The following is a 21633-nucleotide window of genomic DNA, read 5'->3' as shown; positions in this document are numbered from 1 at the left end:
GTAGGCTATAGATTATAGAGACAAGGAGTCCTGAATCCAAGAGGACAATCAGTGAGAATAGAGAGGCAACAGGTGAGTGTATCAGTGGAAAGTGTAACAGGGAGGTGAGAGGCTTAACAGTGGGAGATGTAGGATGCTTAGAGGGGGTGGATAGAGACATTAGACCCTTAGGGCACGGTAAAACTATTAAGACACAAGGTTTAACTAGAGCTAGGAATCTAGTAATGGTGGCCTAGTACGAGAAGAGCTATAGTTAAGAACAGAAGGTGTAGCTAGTAAGATATAAAGGGAGAGTGTAAGGATATAAATTAGACAGCAAGTAAAGAGGCGCCACCTAGTGGGCAGTCACCAGAATTACAGAGTATGCCATAGCTGAGGTATTTCCAGGCTGAAGGAGAATGAGGAGATAGAGGAGAGGAACCAGTATAGAGTTGGGCAGGCAGGATAAAAAAATTGAAAATAGAGTGTGAGATAGGCTGGAAGTGGGGATATGACAGACTGCTATGGGGGGGGGGATTGGCTGCTGCCATACCAAACTCGGGAGACTCACCTAACCTGGCAGAGTATTATTATGGATACAGTCTTTAGTTAACTCTAGCAAACATACTTTCTGTTTCAGTGTTCCTGGGTGTACTCTCAGGGAGCTGGTAGGTGAACTACTTTACACTGAAAGTGATACCATATGAATCTAGGCAGGCAGTTTCAGGCAGTCAGGGTTCGAACTAGGAACTCAGAGCTGCAATGTATATAGGGAGAGAAAAACAGGTAGTGAGGGAAGCAATATAATAGCTAGACAACACAGGAAAACCTTTAAATAGACATTATAGTATATCAAAACCCAGCAGGAAAAACAATAGCATTGTATATATTATTTCATAAAACCATTTGCATAGATTATTAACAATTATATTGCTGTTGTATGAAAAACATGGAAAAACACTGAAATAAAATAATGAAATATAAAATGATAAAATAGTATCATATAACAATTCTCTAATGTAATAATGATAATAGTAATGAATATAATGATAATATTAATTTCTTCATAAATATTATAACCTGGCCCTTCTTAATTTCAAAACACTACTTAAATTCATATTATCATTTAATCCTGGCCATTTAGCAGCATCTAATCTTAACTGCCATATAAGCTCCCTATATTCTAATTTGGTCTCACAGTCACCCCCTCTGTTGTCAGGTGTTATCTGGTCTAAAACAATAAATTTGAGTTCCATGTTGGGGCAAGACAAAAAATGCTTATAAAAAGCATTAGATTCCTTTTTCTTGGAGATGTCATAAAAATGTTCATAAATTCTTCTCTTTAGTGTCCTTTCTGTTTTCCCTATATAGAAACTTTGACATTTTATACAAAGACCTAAATAAACAACATATTTTGCATTACAATTGAAGTAACCATTTGTCTGACATACATATTTTCTTGGTGGGATGTATACACTGTGGCCATTAAAAATAGCAGGACATTGTTTACACATTCCACACTTGTATGCCCCCTTCTTACGCCCATTGCCAACAGTGTTTACTAATTGCTTTTTCTCAAATATTTCTTTCATGTTAATGTCCCTGCGTCTGACAAATTTACCCTCCACATGTGCCATATACCGCCCCTGTATGCATCTTGTGTGTCTTGTCTGTTAACATACCCAACGTACCTCCCCAAATATGCCTACTACCCCTATCCAACATCCCACTCTCACCTGAAAAAAAGAAAAAAGGGCAATCTGTTCCCACAAAAAAATCTTGCCCCATACATAGCTGCCTATTTCGCACATGTGTCCACTGGACCCATATAATCCAGTCTAATTGGCATCACAACTTATTATTGTTGTCCTCATCCCTCTCCCAGGGGTCTGAGTGTCCAAATCTACCTCCAAATTCAGTGTATATGCACTGCTGTTGCTGTAGTAGAAATAGGCATCTATGGACCATCCCTACACCCTACCTGCACATCCCTAGCTATTTTCTTTACTGTCTTTCCTTCTTTGTGTCACTTTTTCACCACTTTCCTATCAACTCTTTTTTCCTTTCTTTTAAAGAAATTAGCGCAGCGGTAAGTGGGAGTAAGCACTTTTAAGCAGCAGTAAGCAAGTCTAAGCCTGTTTGCATGGGGGTAAGCAATGCCTACATTGGTTAAGCAATTTAGAAGCTAACCGAGTATCAGAAACTGTAACCGGAAGTTAGCAGTGCTTACCTCTGTGCAAACACACAACTGCTTTAAAGTGCCTTAATCACTCTGTATCCAATGGCCCTTGTTCTGCCCAGCAACAAAATAAACAGCTTCTGCAAGACTCAAACCCAGGACTCTGCACACCATAGACAAAGTGATTTACCCCTTAGCCTTGCCAGGAATACATAACCCTGATGATTTCAAAAACATATCATCCAGCCCAGTCATTAAACAGTACAGAGAATGTAGTCCAACATTTAGATGCATCTGTGTGTGTAAATATATTAATATCTGAACAGATACAACATATCTATATATGTATATATATATATATATATATATATATATATATATATATATGTATAGAGAGAGAGAGAGAGAAATAGAGAGAAATATATATATATATATATATATATATATATATATATATATATATATATAGAGAGAGAGAGAGAGAAATATTTATTCATGTGAATGCCTACATCAACACATATATATGTCTACACCTGTATGTCTACATATACACTGCAAGTTACATATATGTAAGCAATAGGTATATACGGCCATAGTTTTATATATATATATATATGTAAGCAGATATATGTATATCCATATAGGTATATATGGACATACATGTGTAGATATCAAAGGGGGATTAACTAAATCATATATGTCCACATGCACCATTAATGGGGATAAGAGGCCCCAAACAATATACATCTTGTATGAATGGGTATACCCACCTCCCACAGCCAAACACATCCGCCCTGCAATACACTACCAAGTGTTGCAGATCCCATAACCAGGTCCAGACATGACATGGGCACATGATGTTAACAGTACTACATCCCACCTGTATAATGTCAGGCTGGTATTGGTAACATATCATGCAGTACAGTCTGGCTCCCATAGGAAACGTAAAATGTGGAAGCTATCAACATCCCCAGGATACATATACACAGACACATATATGCAGATACATATATATATATATATATATATATATATATATATATATATATATAGATATAGATATACATGTGACTACACATACACACAGAGATATGTACAGTGAGATACTTATGACGCACACAATATGGAACAGCCAGTATGCCTACAGTTAACACCCTAACAACTGGACACTGGATGAGCCACCCATATAAATGACATTCGTTGCCTGCAACATATACCCACAGAGAGGTCATAGGATAAAACACCACACACAGGTTTGCAGAAATGGAATACCTTTATTTGTGTACTATTACAGATTTATATGCCATGTCATATAGCTGTTCAGACACTGACATCCATATAAACAAAGTAATGCAACTGTGAAACAGTTATACTAATACAGTAGTCTGGAAAGGTCCACAACTGTTGCTGTCCAGGCCAAGCCCTTCAAATTGTACAATAGTAAAGACAGACTGGGCCACAGGATACCACACAATCAACAGTAAGTGATGCAGGTGTATAGTCCAGCAGCCTCTATCTGCACTCTGTACACAATCACTAGGTGGTAAAGACTTCAGTTGACCAAATGGGATGTAACTGTTACATAACAAGGCATAACTGACACCATGACAGGCACACTGGCAAACAGAACAGTCTGTATGGCAGGAGGCAGTAGGCCTGCAGTAACCCACTTTATGTAAGTAATGTCAAGATAGGTGAAATGTATGGTACTGTACATCCAGATACCTTAAGACAACTCACCCCTGATACCCCCACATTTTGTAACAGCCTAGGTTATGTATGGTGCATCCCCCCAGACTCAATAATGCAGAATCATATACCACTGTTACATACACTGGCCTCTGGAGTGCATATAGGCACACATGTACTGTGTAGGTGAAGCCCACACATATATGGCCCCAGCCCCACCCTATGTGTGGGGGATAGAATAGCAGTGGACTGCTGGCAGGAATGGCAGCATGGTATATGTATATGTACATATGTATCACTATCTGTATATGTGTAGACATATAATGCTCTGTATATGTATATATCTGGGTGTGTATATGCATATCTATGTACATATACACACCCATCTATATATGTTGATATGTACATGTGTAATTATCTATATAGATATCTGGATAATCATATGTACATATATATTTACCACATGTCCTGAACATGGGGTGTAGCCTTACCTCAGCCCCTATAGCCCCAACTTCATAGTGCAAGGGGGTGCCAGGTATGTATAGCAGGTATATTAGCAGACTATTGCTACTGTAATAGGGATTGTCTTCACAGACATGACGTGTGTGGGGGGTCACATCTGCTTTTCGCATGTGCGCCAATGGCTACTGACAGACATCCTAAGGACATCATAGTACAGTACCACTGCAAGCATGTAATGCTGCTGTGGACTAAAGCAGAGATATTGGCCAATAGATGTGGACATTCTGATGCACTCTGTAGAGTCCAGAGGTATACACAGAACCCCTTAGTGCAGAACATGTGGACCAAGCCTGACAATATGGATGTTAACAGCCATGTAAATGCGTATAACACATAATGACTGGTATACATTCACCCCCATAGGTTATGCATTCACACACCCCTGTCTGTCCTGACACATAATAACTGCTGGTACAGAGGTACCATGGCCACATACTACCCACTAGATATTGACATACAACTGAACAGCATCCCACTACTCTGTCAGACATACATGACTGTTAAGGGAGGCCCAGCAGCAGTACATCTGGCAAGTATCTGGACATGACATCTCACTAGGTAAGTACACTAAGCTGCTAGGCATGTAACAAAGCACTGTGCAGGCTACAGGCAGACTGACTTAACACTGGCCTACATCTCCTATGAGGGCATGCACATGTACCTGCATATATATAACAGGTTCTACAGGCATGTCACAGCATAGGGAAAGATACACCTGTGTGAAAGTGCATCACCACAACCAATGTGAACACAGCCACAGCCACATATGGTAAGCTAGCATAATATTACAGTATATGGACTATCTGTTCAACACCATCCTCATATGTGCCACTCACACACTAACCCTACATACACTGGTCCGCTAAACAGTGTGGTCTGATGCCTGTCTGTGGTATGGGACATGTGTGTGTATGGCCCTACAAACATGTAAGCCAATACAGTAACATACAGTGGACCACCATGTAGCATCAGATAGGATGGGACCTAGAATGATGACATCTACCACAGTCTGTACATAGGCCATGGTACATATTAACAATACACACAGTGTCGACATTTACCATAAGTACACAGACCTCAGTACCGTACAGACAACCACAGAATGTCCAGGTTATGTCATCAAATATAACCCCTACTGTACATAACATGTGTAGCAGTCTGATATCTCACTGGCTTGCTATCAGATATGATGACACTAATTATTGTGTACAGCGCATATGCCCTCTTAATGCATGACATATGTACAAAGTTTGACAGGGTTGTGGCTGGAAGCACATACACAGGGCCAATATTGATATGTTGTTGTGATAACCTCATACATTTACTCTTGTAACAGGGTTTGTCGCAACTTATGTCCTATGAGAGATATGAAGTCAGTAACTGTCACGGCTTTTACCATCTACAGACTGCAATCCTCACACTACCTTCTGTGGTTCACAGATACATGCTCTGTGGTTAACACATGAAACCAAAGGCACCACACACTGCTCAGACTGCAGATGACCCTACAGAAGGGGAGTCCTCTTAAACATAGAACTGACATGGCAGGTATTAATACATGTAGGACAGCCATATCCACACACACACCCTGTTAAACCACCATTACTCCAAATGCAGTATAGCAGCACTTACAGTCTGTAGTTAAGTCAGGCACATCCCCCTCCTGTGTGTTGGCCTGTTTCCACAGTGTATGTTGTCAGAGGTAAAACCCCAATCCATTTCAGATGCTGTTTGCCAAATAACAGATTAAGTTCCTGCTCACAGTGAATGAAAAGGCCCAACACCAACATGATTTTCCTAGATATTGGAGAGTGTTTCCATGCAATTGGCTATGGGAATGTTACCACAGCTGTTCCACATGCAATCAGCTAGGGGAGGGCTGCAATTTGTGCAGAAGCCATCAGCTGATAATGAGCATCACTTAAAATACACATGCTGCTGCCTAAGCAAAGCAGGTGTAGGTATCCAGATTCACCAGTGGGGAGTGAAAGAGACAGAGGCAAAGACATGTCAGGGAGTGGTGGGAGAGTAAAACTTAAGCATGTTTATGTCACACACCTACCAGCACAAGGTATCAAACCCCTGACGACTAGTAGTGCTATCACAGTTCTATGCAGTTATTGGATGCACCACATAGGTTACTTGTTGTTCAGCCCTCAGAACATATATGTGATGGTTAGTGACATCTGCAACAGGGATATGGTAGCTATACGGTAGGTGAAGTACAGGTGCCAGCGTCAACACAGCCACACTCTCACAGGGAAGTGCACACATTGACACACTTGACAGGGCCAGGATTACAACTCATCACTAGTGAGATTGCCACAACACATTACTGTGCAGGTATCACATGCACCATACGGGTCATACAGAGGTTATATGGGCAAAGGATATGGAAAGGTGTCTGACATCAGACAGCATGCTTCTTTATGCCAATGGGGGTTGTAGTGAGTGTGGATGTGATCATATGCATCTTACAACACCCACACACACACACACACACACACACACACACACACACACACACACACACAGGGTGCCAGTACTGACATGCATGGGTTCATTTCTGCACAGGGGTGTGGTGGTTGACTGTGCCAGACAGCTATACAGGGCTAGATGATGGGTATACCTTGACATCAGGCCACATGACAATGGTCTGCATTGTGTCTCAGCGATGTAGTTTCTGCATTTTCCCACACAGGTGGGTATTGTATTCACCATCCAGTCACCTGGGTGACTATTGTGTGTGGCTAATGCTGTGCATCGCTTGCCATATATGTGTTCCTTAGTCCATGAAATGGATGGTGTCTGGGATGTGCACACCTCCCACATGCATGTACAGTGACACATGGAACTGTACCTGGGGTGTCTGGCCCATGTTGTGTACACAGATTATCATCAGATGTGCCAGCCTTGGCCATCTGTGGTGGGAACTGGTAATGGACAGCAGGTTTACCCTGTACCTACAGTGATAGCATGCTAACAGCATTACCTGGTGTCAGTGGCATTTGTCCATACAGGGCATGTTTTCAGGCATGGTATGTCCTTTGTGGGTCACATGTGATGGCACCACAGGTGTTGCAGGTGTCCAGTGGGGAACATGGGAAGGTGCACTGTCTGCATGTACGTGCCTATTGGATAGAAGAACAGGGTGCCATACCCTCTGTAGCCCACTGCAATCACTCCATAGTTGCTATCAGTGGCCATTATGCAATGTACTACCCACATATTGGCTGTTGCATAGGTATGTGTGTGTGTGTATGAGACATGGGTTGAAAGTGTGCTCTGGGTAATACTGGGGTTGCTAGCTGTGATTGCCTGGCCTTGATGTCAAATGAATGGGTATGGATTTGCACTCCAGCCTCTGGGCTATTTCACATCTGTTATTCCTGTATGGTGGACATTGTGATATATACTAGGGCCACCATATAAGAAATTTGCAGAATCCACTCCACATTGGGCCCAGGTGTTGCACGCTCTCCACACAAGATACAAGCTACAAATACACACACACACACACGTCATGTCTAGAATCAGAACCCCTACCTAACTAGTTTATGATACTACAGCACTAAGCAGTTATAGTACATGCCACAGAGATTACTAGACTACACCTTTCCCAAAGGTGTATATCACAGTGGATGACATCAGCAGGATTGCCAAAGTAGGGCATTCGAATTGTATTGTGTACAGCGCATATGCCCTCTTAATGCATGGCATATGTACAAAGTTTGACAGGGTTGTGGCTGGAAGCACATACACAGGGCCAATATTGATATGTTGTTGTGATAACCTCATACATTTACTCTTGTAACAGGGTTTGTCGCAACTTATGTCCTATGAGAGATATGAAGTCAGTAACTGTCACAGCTTTTACCATCTACAGACTGCAATCCTCACACTACCTTCTGTGGTTCACAGATACATGCTCTGTGGTTAGCACATGAAACCAAAGGCACCACACACTGCCCAGTCTGCAGATGACCCTACAGAAGGGGAGTCCTCTTAAACATAGAACTGACATGGCAGGTATTAATACATGTAGGACAGCCATATCCACACACACCCTGTTAAACCACCACTACTCCAAATGCAGTATAGCAGCACTTACAGTCTGTAGTTAGGTCAGGCACATCCCCCTCCTGTGTGTTGGCCTGTTTCCACAGTGTATGCTGTCAGAGGTAAAACTCCAATCCATTTGAGATGCTGTTTGCCAAATAACAGATAGAGTTCCTGCTCACAGTGAATGAAAAGGCCCAACATCAACATGATGTTCCTAGATATTGGAGTGTGTTTCCATGCAATTGGCTATGGGAATGTTACACAGCTGTTTCACATGCAATCAGCTAGGGGAGGGCTGCAATTTGTGCAGAAGCCATCAGCTGATCATGAGCATCACTTAAAATACACATGCTGCTGCCTAAGCAAAGCAGGTGTAGGTATCCAGATTCACCAGTGAGGGAGTGAAAGAGGCAGAGGCAAAGACATGTCAGGGAGTGGTAGGAGAGTAAAACTTAAGCATGTTTGTGTCACACACCTACCAGCACAAGGTATCAAACCCCTGACGACTAGTAGTGCTATCACAGTTCTATGCAGTTATTGGATGCACCACATAGGTTACTTGTTGTTCAGCCCTCAGAACATATATGTGATGGTGAGTGACATCTGCAACAGGGATATGGTAGCTATATGGTAGGTGAAGTACAGGTGCCAGCGTCAACACAGCCACACTCTCACAGGGAAGCGCACACATTGACACAATTGACAGGGCCAGGATTACAACTCATCACTAGTGAGATTGCCACAACACATTACTGTGCAGGTATCACATGCACCATATGGGTCATACAGAGGTTATATGGGCAAAGGGTATGGAAAGGTGTCTGACATCAGACAGCATGCTTCTTTATGCCAATGGGGGTTGTAGTGAGTGTGGATGTGATCATATGCATCATACAACACCCACCCACACACACACACACACACACACACACACACAGGGTGCCAGTACTGACATGCATGGGTGCATTTCTGCACAGGGGTGTGGTGGTTGACTGTGCCAGATAGCTATACAGGGCTAGATGATGGGTATACCTTGATATCAGGCCACATGACAATGGTCTGCATTGTGTCTCAGCGATGTAATTTCTGCATTTTCCCACACAGGTGGGTATTGTATTCACCATCCAGTCACCTGGGTGACTATTGCGTGTGGCCAATGCTGTGCATCGCTTGCAATATATGTGTTCCTTAGTCCATGAAATGGATGGTGTCTGGGATGTGCACACCTCCCACATGCATGTACAGTGACATGTGGAACTGTACCTGAGGTGTCTGGCCCATGTTGTGTACACAGATTATCATCAGATGTGCCAGTCTTGGCCATCTGTGGTGGGAACTGGTAATGGACAGCAGGTTTACCCTGTACCTACAGTGATAGCATGCTAACAGCATTACCTGGTGTCAGTGGCATTTGTCCATACAGGGCATGTTTTCAGGCATGGTATGTCCTTTGTGGGTCACATGTGATGGCACCACAGGTGTTGCAGGTGTCCAGAGGGGAACATGGGAAGGTGCACTGTCTGCATGTACATGCCTATTGGATAGAAGAACAGGGTGCCATACCCTCTGTAGCCCACTGCAATCACTCCATAGTTACTATCAGTGGCCATTATGCAATGTACTACCCACATATTGGCTGTTGCATAGGTATGTGTGTGTGTGTATGAGACATGGGTTGAAAGTGTGCTCTGGGTAATACTGGGGTTGCTAGCTGTGATTGCCTGGCCTTGATGTCAAATGAATGGGTATGGATTTGCACTCCAGCCTCTGGGCTATTTCACATCTGTTATTCCTGTATGGTGGACATTGTGATATATACTAGGGCCACCATATAAGAAATTTGCAGAATCCACTCCACATTGGGCCCAGGTGTTGCACGCTCTCCACACAAGATACAAGCTATAAATACACACACACGTCATGTCTAGAATTAGAACCCCTACCTAACTAGTTTATGATACTACAGCACTAAGCAGTTATAGTACATGCCACAGAGATTACTGGAATACACCTTTCCCAAAGGTGTATATCACAGTGGATGACATCAGCAGGATTGCCATAGTAGGGCATTCGAATTGTAGTGAGTGTGGCTATGCTAAAATGCATTGCTCCCTACACAGACAGTGACACGCACACAAAATATCCACAACCGACATGTGTGGGTATAGAACCTATAACAGAGGTCTATATCACACTACAGCATGGAGCTGTTATAGGATACACCACAGGGGCTAATGGAATGCTCTTTCCTCAAGGGTATATTTCACATTGGGTGACATCAGCAGAATTGCCAAAGTAGTTAATTCGAATTGTAGTGAGTGTGGCTCAGCTAAAATGCATTGCTCCCTACACAGATAGTGACACACACACAAAACATCCACAAGCAACATGTGTGGGTATAGAACCCCTAACAGACATCTATATCACACTACAGCATGGAGCTGGTATAGGATGCACCAACAGGATTACTGTAGAACTCCTTCCCCAAAGGTGTATTTCACATTGGATGACATCAGCAGGATTACCAAAGTAGAGCATTTGAATTGTAGTGAGTGTGACTAGGCTAAAATACATTGCTTCCTACACAGATAGTGACACACACAAAATATCCACAACCAACATGTGTGGGTATAGAACCCCTAATAGAAATCTATATCACACTATAGTATGGAGCTGTTACAGGATGCACCATGGGGATTGCTATAAAATTTCTTCCCCAAAGGGTTATTTCACATTGGATGACATCAGCAGGATTGCCAAAGTAGGGCATTCAAATTGTATGGAGTGTGACTACCCAAAAAAGCATTGCTCTCTGCATAGACAAAATCAGACAGACACACACTGACACATGCATACTTGCCAAGTCTGAGATTAGAACTCCTACCTAACTAATTTATCACACTACAGCAGTATGCAGTTATGGTACACGCTATGCAGATTACTGGGCTGCAGCCTTCCCAGAGGCGTATTTCTATGTGGATGACATCAGCAGCCTTACCAAAGTAGAGAATTTCTATTGTAGGGAGTTTGACCACCCTAACAAGCATTGCTCTCTACACAGACAGACACATACACACTTGCCAGGTCTGGGATTAGAACTCCTACCTAACTAGATTATCACACTAAAGCAGTATGCAGTTATGGCACACACTATGGAGATTATTGGCTATAACCTTCCCAGAGGTGTATTTCTAGGTGGATGACATCAGCAGCCTTACCAAAGTAGAGCATTTCAATTGTAGGGAGTGTGACCACACTAAAAAGCATTGCTCTCTACACAACCAGCAACAGACAGACACGCACACAAACAGTTGCCATGTTTTAGATTGGAACTCCTACCTAACTAGTTCATCCCACTACAGCAGTACACAGTTATGGGACACACCACAGAGATTACTGGGCTACAATTCTCCCAAAGGTGTATTTCACAGTGGATGACCTAAGCATGCTTGTCATAGTAGGGCTATGGGGAGAGCAGTGTGTGTGCATGGGCCATAACCCATTCATCTAGGGGTTGACACACCACATGTTGGCACAGACTGGGTCATATTTCACAGGTAAGTGTATAGAGCTGCTAGATGACTACTTCCTTGTACAGTCATGTTGCACAGCTAGCACATGCACTACATAGTCTGTAATGCTGACAGATACCGGTGGCTAGGATCTGCAGTGAGTAACATCTGATCCTCTTTTGGTTGTGGCCCTTTGGCTATTTGCTGGGTGGGGCAGGCCTGGATGGCTCCTTGTCACAGTCACCCTCTTCCACACATCTATGTGCATCTATCTTTGGCTTATTACAATGTGTTGTCCTTACATATATGCCTGTATTCCTAGTCACTGTGTGTGCAAAGCATGAGTGGTGCATACTGAGGAGTGTCTGCACTAACATCTGTGGCTGCCAGATATTTCTGGTCCACTGGTGTTTGCACACATGGCCTTCATGAGTTTAAGTGTGTGAGCATGCCCAGTACGACCTTTCAGTATTTTGTTGACTGACATTGCCTTCATTTCTCTAAGTGTGTGGGCATGCCTAGTATGCCCGTCTGTATTGAATGTATGAATAGAGTCTGGGTAGTTTGTACTGCAGTGTTGAATTTTGTGTTGTACACCTACAGGTAGCATGCTGTGTCTGCAGGGTATCTGTCGATCATTTTGCATTGACTGCTACTGCATTTCTGCATAGGATGGGGGGCACACCTGACTATTTCTACATTACTACATAGGATTGGGGGGCACACCTGACTGTTACTGCATTTCTACATAGGTTGGGGGAGCACACCTGGCTATTTCAACATTTCTACACAGGATTGGGGGGACATGCCTGACTGTTATTACATTACTATGTAGGATGGGGGGGCACACTTGACTATTTTTACATTTCTACAAAGGATTGGCGGGGCACACCTGACTGTTACTACATTTCTACACAGAATGGTGAGGGGCACACCTAACTATTTCTACATTTCTACACAGGATTGGGAAAGCACACCTGACTGTTATTACATTACTACATAGGATGGGGGGCACACCTGTCTATTTCTACATTTCTACACAGGATTGGGGGGCACACCTGACTGTTACTACATTTCTACATAGGATGGGTGGCACACCTGACTATTTCTACATTTCTACACAGGATTGGGGGGGGGTCACACCTGACTGTTATTACATTACTACATAGGATGGGGGGGCACCTGACTATTTCTACATTTCTACACAGGATTGGGGGGGCAAACCTGACTGTTATTACATTACTACATAGGATGGGGGGCACATCTGACACTTCTACACATTTGCTAGGACTGTACTGGTATGTCGGGTACTCCATTTCATTCTGTAGTCTTACTTATCACGCTATATAGAGGCATATCAGTGTACTACAGATCTTAGTTTTTATTTATCTACATATTGGTTTCTGACTTCCTACCCTTCAGAACTGACATCCCACTGCCTGACCTTCTGTAGTCTGTCTGTGTAGGCCTGGGGGGGAGGTCACCCATAGGCCTCATTCAGAGGCCACAGCACAGCTTTTGTTTGTGTTTGTCTACACCTGTCCTGCTGGCTCTGTTGTTGGGTATGTGAACCCCCCTGACTGGCATGTGTGAGTCACATACCTTGTGGGTGTCCCAGTATTGAGGGTGGTGCTGCAGGGCTGCCTATGTCGGATGCACATAGTACACTTCCTACACATGGTTAAGCACAGGTAGTGTAATGTTTGGCATCCATTTTACTGTATGTGAGAGTCAGAGAGAGGTGTTATTCCCTGGGCCCCTCCCATGTCAGTGTATGTACTATGCATTGCCTCTTTGCCAAGGCCAGGGCATACTGGGCATGCCTCCTTCTGCCTACTGGGGCAGGCTCAGGTTGTTCCTCCTCCGAGTCACTCTGTGCCTGTGCAGGCCTTGGCAATGGTGGGGGGCTGTGTGGCCCTGCCACGTGATGTTCCTGCTCCAGCTGTTTTTGCAAGATCATATTGTGTAGCATGGCACGTGCAAGGACAATTTGGGTACATGTAGCTGGTGAGAACTGCAAGGCTCCACCAGATGTGTCCAGGCACCGGAACCATGACTTGAGTATCCCAAACACATGCCCTACTATAATTCTAGTTATGTGTGTGCCTCATTATGGAGTTCTTGTTCGGGTGTGTGTGCATTTCTGATGGGTGTCATCAGCCACGGCTCCAGTGTGTATCCAGCATCCCCCACTAGATGACACTCAGGGATGTCCCGTTTGGCAAATCTCTGGTACAGCTGCGTCAGATGCCAGATCTAGGAATTTTTATAGCTTCCAGGGCAGCCAGGACACACATTCATTATTATACCCTGGGCATCGCACATGAGCTGGCAGTTGATCAAGGGGAAGCCCTTGTGGTTGATGTAGACCCTACCCCGCTCACCGGATGGTGCTTTGATGTGTATGTGCGTGCAGTCTATAGCACCCACTACCTCAGGGTATTCTGCTATTTGGTGGAACAGTTGCATATTGTTGGCAAATGCCTCACGGGTGTTGGGGAAATATACATGCTCACCGACATATGCTGACATGGCATCCAGGAACTGGTGGAGTACCCTGGATGTTGATGCCTGTGAAATCCCCATCATATCTCCAGTTGGCCTTTGGAAGGTACCTGTATCTAGTATTTGTAGGCCTACAGATACCTTGGTATCCGCTGGGATGGATTCCCCTCTGTTAGTTCTGTGTGTCAGGAGTGGCTGGCACAGCTCAACAATTTGCTGTAAGAGGTCCCTGTCCACCCTATAGCATTCCATTATCTCCAGCTCATGTAGGCCCTGCTAGGTTACTCTGGGTCTGTACACTCTTCTCCATCTCCTCGCTGTGGGTTGGTCAACAGCATTCACATACTCACCACCCTCAGCCTCTTCCACAAGTTGTTGTATGATAGCTATTGCAGCCCCTACCATTTTGCTGTTGTGAGTGTTAAAAGTTCCCCGCTTGTTTACACCGGTGGTGTAGAGTGTGGGAAAAAACAGAGGGGAAGGTGTTTGCATTGGTTATAGTAGTGTTCTGGGCTGGGCTGGTCTGCTGCCTGTGTAATTGGCTGATTCTGATACAGTTCACCTGCTAGCTATTCTACTTCTCCTTGGTTACCTTCCTCCTGCTGTTTTCCCTTCCCATTGCCTTCCTGTTTAAGCACGGGGGCATGCCACGCAAACAGAGTGCACAAATGTGCACACTGCTGCTATTTCCTGGTTTAACTTTTTTTTTCTGCCTTTAAAACCTGGTGCACGGTGCACACACCCGCTTAGGCATTGTAAAGAGTGCTAGGCAGGTTTAGACACACCCTCTGACTTAGCTGTGCTAAGCTAGGAGCAAACCCGAGCCACAGAGCTCCAATCCGCTTACAGTATGCCTGACACACACCTCCATGATGTCACCTAACTCCTAGGCTTGCACCAAGCTATTCCTACTCTTACACTGCTGCGACCTGACTCACATGCTGAGAAAAACTGGGATTCACTATCCTTCCCCTCATTTGCATAGGATTGCCTGCTAATGCATAGTTACAAGTCTCACACTGAGCCTCCCCCCTTAGCAGCTACTACTCACTGGCCATGTTGACTTCTGCCTGCCTTTGACTTCCATGGTAGAATACTGATTTTAGTTAGAACGCTTAATTAGGTTCATTTTGTTATTTTCCCCCAATCCCATTTGCGTGCCACTGCCCTACGCTTAAACAGCCGAGATCGGCTAAAAAAAAATAAAAGTTGATTTTTGTATTTTTTTTTATACTGTTTACAATGCCAGTGGCCTTGTACTTGGCCATTGGCATGCTTACTACATGATATTCAGCCTTTATTTGGAGCTGTCACAGCTCTGTTTTGGATTTTGCATAAATGTACTTGGTTACTAACCAAGTACATTTCTGAAAGATAGCACTAGTCCTGCATTGTTGGTTACAAGCTTCCTGGATTGCAAAATCACCTAATTTGCATAGATTTCTCCTGCATATGGGGTGATTTGCATACAGGGGCTTAGTCTATGCAGGATTAGTGCAGGAGCACTCATGCACACCCCTGTAGGCTGTTCCGGATCGCACGGCAAACATATTGCCTGCTTGAGTTCTTGCACCGATCTTGCATGCCATGCAAGCTATAGAGAATCCGGGGGACAGTAGCAGTAATAGCATACAGTATAACAGCAATCACATACAGTTTCATCCTGTACATAGTCACTGTCACAGTAATAATATACAGTATAACAGTAATCACAATACAGTTCCATCCTGCACATAGTCACACTAAGAGTAATAACATACAGTATAAAAGTAATCACATACAGTTACATCCTATACATAGTCAAGGTAACAGTAATAACATGTAGTATAGCTGTAATCACATACAGTTTCATCCTGAACATAGTCACAATAACAGTAATAACATACATTATGAACTAATCACATACAGTTTAATCTTCTACAGTCAGAGTAACAGTAATAACATACAGTATAACAGTAATCACATAGTTTCATCCTATACATAGTCACAGTAGCAGTGATACCATACAGTATAACAGTAATCACAATGTAGTTACATCCTACACATAGTCACAGTAAAAGTAATAACATACAGTATAACAGTAATCACATACAGTTACATCCTATACATAGTCACAGTAACAGTAATAATATACAGTATAAGAGTAATCACATACAGTTTCATCCTATACATAGTCACAGTAACAGTAATAACATATAGTTTAATAGCAATCACATACAGTTTCATCCTGTACATAGTCACTGTCACAGTGATAACATACAGTATAGCAGTAATCACAATACAGTTTCATCCTGTACATAGTCACAGTAACAGTAATAACATACAGTATAACAGTAATCACATACAGTTACATCTTATACATACTTACAGTAAACATAATAACACAGTATAACAGTAATCACATACAGTTACAGCCTGTAGATAGTCACAGTAACAGTAATAACATGTAGTATAATTAATCATATATAGTTTCATCCTGTACATAGTCACAGTAACAGTAATAACTTACAGTATAAAGTAATCACATACAGTTACATATTCTACATAGTCAGAGTAATAGTAATAACATATAGTATAACAGTAATCACGTACAGTTTCATCCTATACATAGTCACAGTAACAGTAATAACATACAATATAACAGTAATCACATACAGTTACATCCTGTACATAGTCAAGATAATAGTAATACCATGCAGTATAACAGTAATCACAATACCATTTCATCATATAAATACTCACAGTAACTGTAAAGACATACAGTATAAGAGTAATCACATACAGTTACATCCTTTACATAGTCACAGTAACAGTAATACCATACAGTATAACAGTAATCACACGCAGTTAAATCTTATAGTTAGCCACAGTAACAGTAATACCATACAGTATAACAGTACTCACACACAGTTAAATCTTATAGTTAGTCACAGTAACAGTAATACCATACAGTATAACAGTAATCACGATACAGTTTCACCCTATACATAGTCACAGTAACAGTAATAACATGCAGTATAACAGTAATCACATACAGTTGCATCCAGTACACAGTCACAGTAACAGTAATAACATGTAGTGTAACAGTAATCACATACAGTTTCATTTTATTCCTAGTCACAGTAACAGTAATAACATACAGTATAACAGTAATCACATACAGTTTCATCTTGTACATAGTCACAGTGACACTAATAACATACAATATAACAGTAATCACAATAAAGTTTCATCATATACATAGTTGCAGTAACAGTAATACCATACAGTATAATAATAATCACATAAAGTTACATCCTCTACAGCCATAGTAACAGTAATAACATACAGTATAACAGTAATCACATACAGTTTCATCTTATGCATAGCCACAGTAACAATAATACCATACAGTATAACAGTAATCACAATACAGTTACATACAGTAGATAGTCAAAGTAACAATAATAACATGCAGTACAACAGTAATCACATACCCGTGGGATTCAATAAGCATTTTTTTTCTGTACAGGAACAGTGTAGCCGCTCCTGCATGGAATATGGCCGCCGAGCGATCCAGTAAACTACTGTTCTGATGTGCATGAGCCTGCTTACACTAGTCCTGCATGGACACCACTGCATAATGCTAATTACCTCATTTGCTGGTGAAAACCTGCAAATGAAGTGAATTAGTGATTCAGCAAGAAGGCAGGCATCCATGCAAGAATAGTATTAGTTGCAGAAATGTATTTGGCTACTAGCCAAATACATTTCTGCAAAAATTAAAACGGAGACATGACAGCTCAAATAAAAGCATGTATTATAATCTTTAGACATGCCAGTGGCCACATATATAGCCATTGGCATGGAAAAGTGTTTCATTTTTATAAAAATAAAAGGTTGTTTTTTGGCTGGTTTCAGCTGTTTAAGCATAAGGCAGGGACACACAAACGTGATCATGCCGAAAATAAAAAAAAGTGAAAACTCAATTTTAAGGGAAATCTGAATTTTGTCATTATAGTCTATGGCATGCAGAATCAGAACAATATAAGGGAACAGTGGTTAAGGGGAAAGGCTCAGGGGTAGTGCAGTAACTATGGACTAAGTCAGTGGGGTATGCAAATGAAGGGAAATTTACTGAATCACAAAAATATTCTAAGTGCCAAACTGCACCTAACTGTATGATTGTGTAAGCAGGAGGAGCAACAGACATGAGAAGGATGTGTGTCATTTATTTATTTATTTATTTTATTTTACATTTGTTAACCGGGAGAGTCCGACTGGATACATGTCCATTTTCAGCGGAGGCCCGGGGAGAAAAGCTCCAAGTACATAACAGACATATGAACATTATTAATGCAAAAAAAAGGAAGATAGTTGAGTTCTAAATACAATATAAAGATACATCACATCTTGTTAAAAAAAAAAAAAAAAAAAAAACAACAGCAGCATATAAAAAAAAAATAGGTCAGTTACAAAGGCAAGGCGCCTTGTTAAAAAGCGGTTAAGGATAGTGAGGTAAGAGAAGGGTAAATGATAGTGGTTAATCAGGTTTGGAACAGGGACATTGCCAGAGAGTATTGAGATGGGGTTTAAGCTTTTTTTTGAATTGTAGGAGTGAGGGTTCTGAGGTGAGCATGGCCGGTAGGGAGTTCCACATTTTACCTACAAAGTTTGAGAATAGAGAATCCCCAGCAGAATTATTGGCTTTGGTAGTTTGAGCTAAGATCTTATTGGAGGAGCATAAAGATTGCAGGTTAATATAGGGGTGAATGATGTTTTTCAGAGCTGGTGTTTTCTCTGGGTGATACAGTATCTGGTGAGCCATTTTGAGTTGGTTGAAATGGAGTTGGCTGGAAAACTCTAACCACCCTAGTTGCTTCAAGTTAGTGCAGTGGTGCGTTCTAAAGGTGGAATTTGTGGCAAATCTAGCAATGTGATTGTAACAAGAAGCAAGTTTGTTAAGGGTTGTCTTGTTTAGGTTTGTAAAGAGGGGCGGGGCATAGAAAAGAGTTGATAGTAGGCGTGTGCTGGCAATTGTAATTTTAGCCTGAGGAGTGAGAAAGTGTTTTACTTTATGGAGAGAGCCAAGCTTTTATTGACGGTTTTGATGGTAAGATTGAAATGGGTGTCAAATTTAAGGGAGTTATCAATGGTAACACCTAATAGCTTTGTGTGAGCTTCTGGTGATATAGTGATTCCATTGGAGGATGTAATAGAGAAGGTGGGGGAAGAGTCTTGTTAGTGGGTGAGAAAGTAAGTAGTTTTGTTTTGTTGGGGTTGAGAACTAGTTGTCGACTTGAGAACCATTTTTCTATTAGGTTGAAGGTGTCTTGGGTTGAAGCAGTGAGGTCTGCCAGGTTGGAGGCAGTGCTGATGATAGTCGAATCATCTGCATATTGAATGCATGTGGCATGGGGGTGATTGTGGGCAGGTCATTAACAAAGATGGTGAAGAGAAGAGGGCCAAGAATAGATCCTTGGGGAACTCCAAGTGTAACAGGTAGGCATGTAGATAATTTGTCCTGCCATAGAACAGCCTGTTGCCTATTGGACAGGTAGGATTGGAACCATTTCAGCTTGGAATTGCTGAGTGATAGTTTTTTTAATGTATGGAGGAGTTGAATGTGGTTCACCATATCAAAGGCCTTGGAGAGGTCTAAGAAAAGAGCAGATGATAGTTTATTATTGTTTCTGAAGTTATTGATGGTATTAGAAAAGGATAGTAGGCTGATGTGGTACTGTGATTTGGCCTGAAGCCATGTTGGGAGTTAGCTAGAATTTTATTTTTGGTGAGGTGTTCCATCAGTTGTTTGTGGACACACTTTTCCATAATTTTGGCCAGGGGTGAGAGTATAGCTATAGGCCTGAAGTTGGTTAGCTCTGGTGATCTACCACCTTTATGGAAAGGAATAATGTGGGACATTTTCCATATGGAGGATGAAGGCTTCTGACAAGGCACGGTTTATGATTATGGAGACGGATAGGAAATGGCCTCAGCTGCTTTTTGCAGAAACTCAGCTGGGAGAAGGTCAGCTGCTAGCTTAGTGGGTTTTAGTTTTTTAAGAAGAGATGTTATAAAGGATATGGGTACTGGATGGAAGGTAAATAGATGATCTGATGTAGTTGTAGTATTCTGCTGGCATGGGTAGTGGAGTGGGCTGGTTGTTTGTTTGAATTGTGTGTCCAGGGATTGTATAGTTTCTGTGAAGAAACTATTGAATATGTTAGCAATGTTTACAGGGCACTGTTGTTTGCAAGTTGTTGGAGTGGGGGTGGTTGCCTGGCCTGGGTGCAGGAGCTTGTTTAAGCCTTCCCAGAATTTTTGTGGATTATTAAGGTGTTTGTGTTGGAGGTGGAGGAAGAAGTTTTTTTTATCATTTAAGATCATTCTTTTAGTTTCATTTTTAAGTTGCCGAAAGGTTTGGTGGGAGTGTGGGTCTTTAGAGGTACACCATGTGACCCACATCTTGTTTCTAGATAGGATTTTGGATTTTGTTTCCTTAGAGAGCCATGGTGCGGTTTTGAGTTTAGTTCTAATGGACCGTATTGGAGCATGGGAATCTAGAATCTTGAGGAAGGTGGTGTTGAAGTAGATAACTGCCTCTTCAAGAGGAAGAGACTTGAGTATTGTCCAGTTGTGGGCTTTAAGTTCAGTTTGAAAAATGGAGGCGTTGAATTTATTATTGTTCCTGATTTTTTTTATGGTTGTAAGAAGTGGGGTGCAAGGGGGGGTGCATGGTGTAAGCAAATTGGAGCCATATAAGCAAGGTTGTGTGTCTGAGGCTGTATTGACTTATTCCGTGAAATGAAGAGGGTGTTTGTGTCCAGGGTGGGACATTTCTCAATGTTTACATTAGCTAAATGGGCTTGCGTGACACGCATTGGGGTCTAAAAGAAAACAAAAGAAAAAAAAACAGAAATACAAGGACTGTTTACATTTAGGCACTGGGTTTGGCAGCATGCCTTGGGGCTTAAAAGGGGCAGAAATGGGAAGGGAAAAAAAGGAAAAAGGGAAAATAGAATAAAAGCAATCAAGAACAAATTACATAGCTAGCAGGTGGAATGCATCATAGTCAGCCAATCATACAGGCAGCATCTGCAGCACAACAGTATAAACTATGGAAATACCTTACAGTCTGTGTTTCCCACCAACTCTACACCATTGGTGTATACATGCAGGGGAATTTTAACTGAAAAAATGTTA

The sequence above is a fragment of the Protopterus annectens genome, chromosome 7.part0, assembly GCF_019279795.1.
Source record: "Protopterus annectens isolate FY-2018-M chromosome 7.part0, PAN1.0, whole genome shotgun sequence".
NCBI lineage: Eukaryota > Metazoa > Chordata > Ceratodontiformes > Protopteridae > Protopterus > Protopterus annectens.
This window is presented reverse-complemented; position numbering follows the sequence as displayed.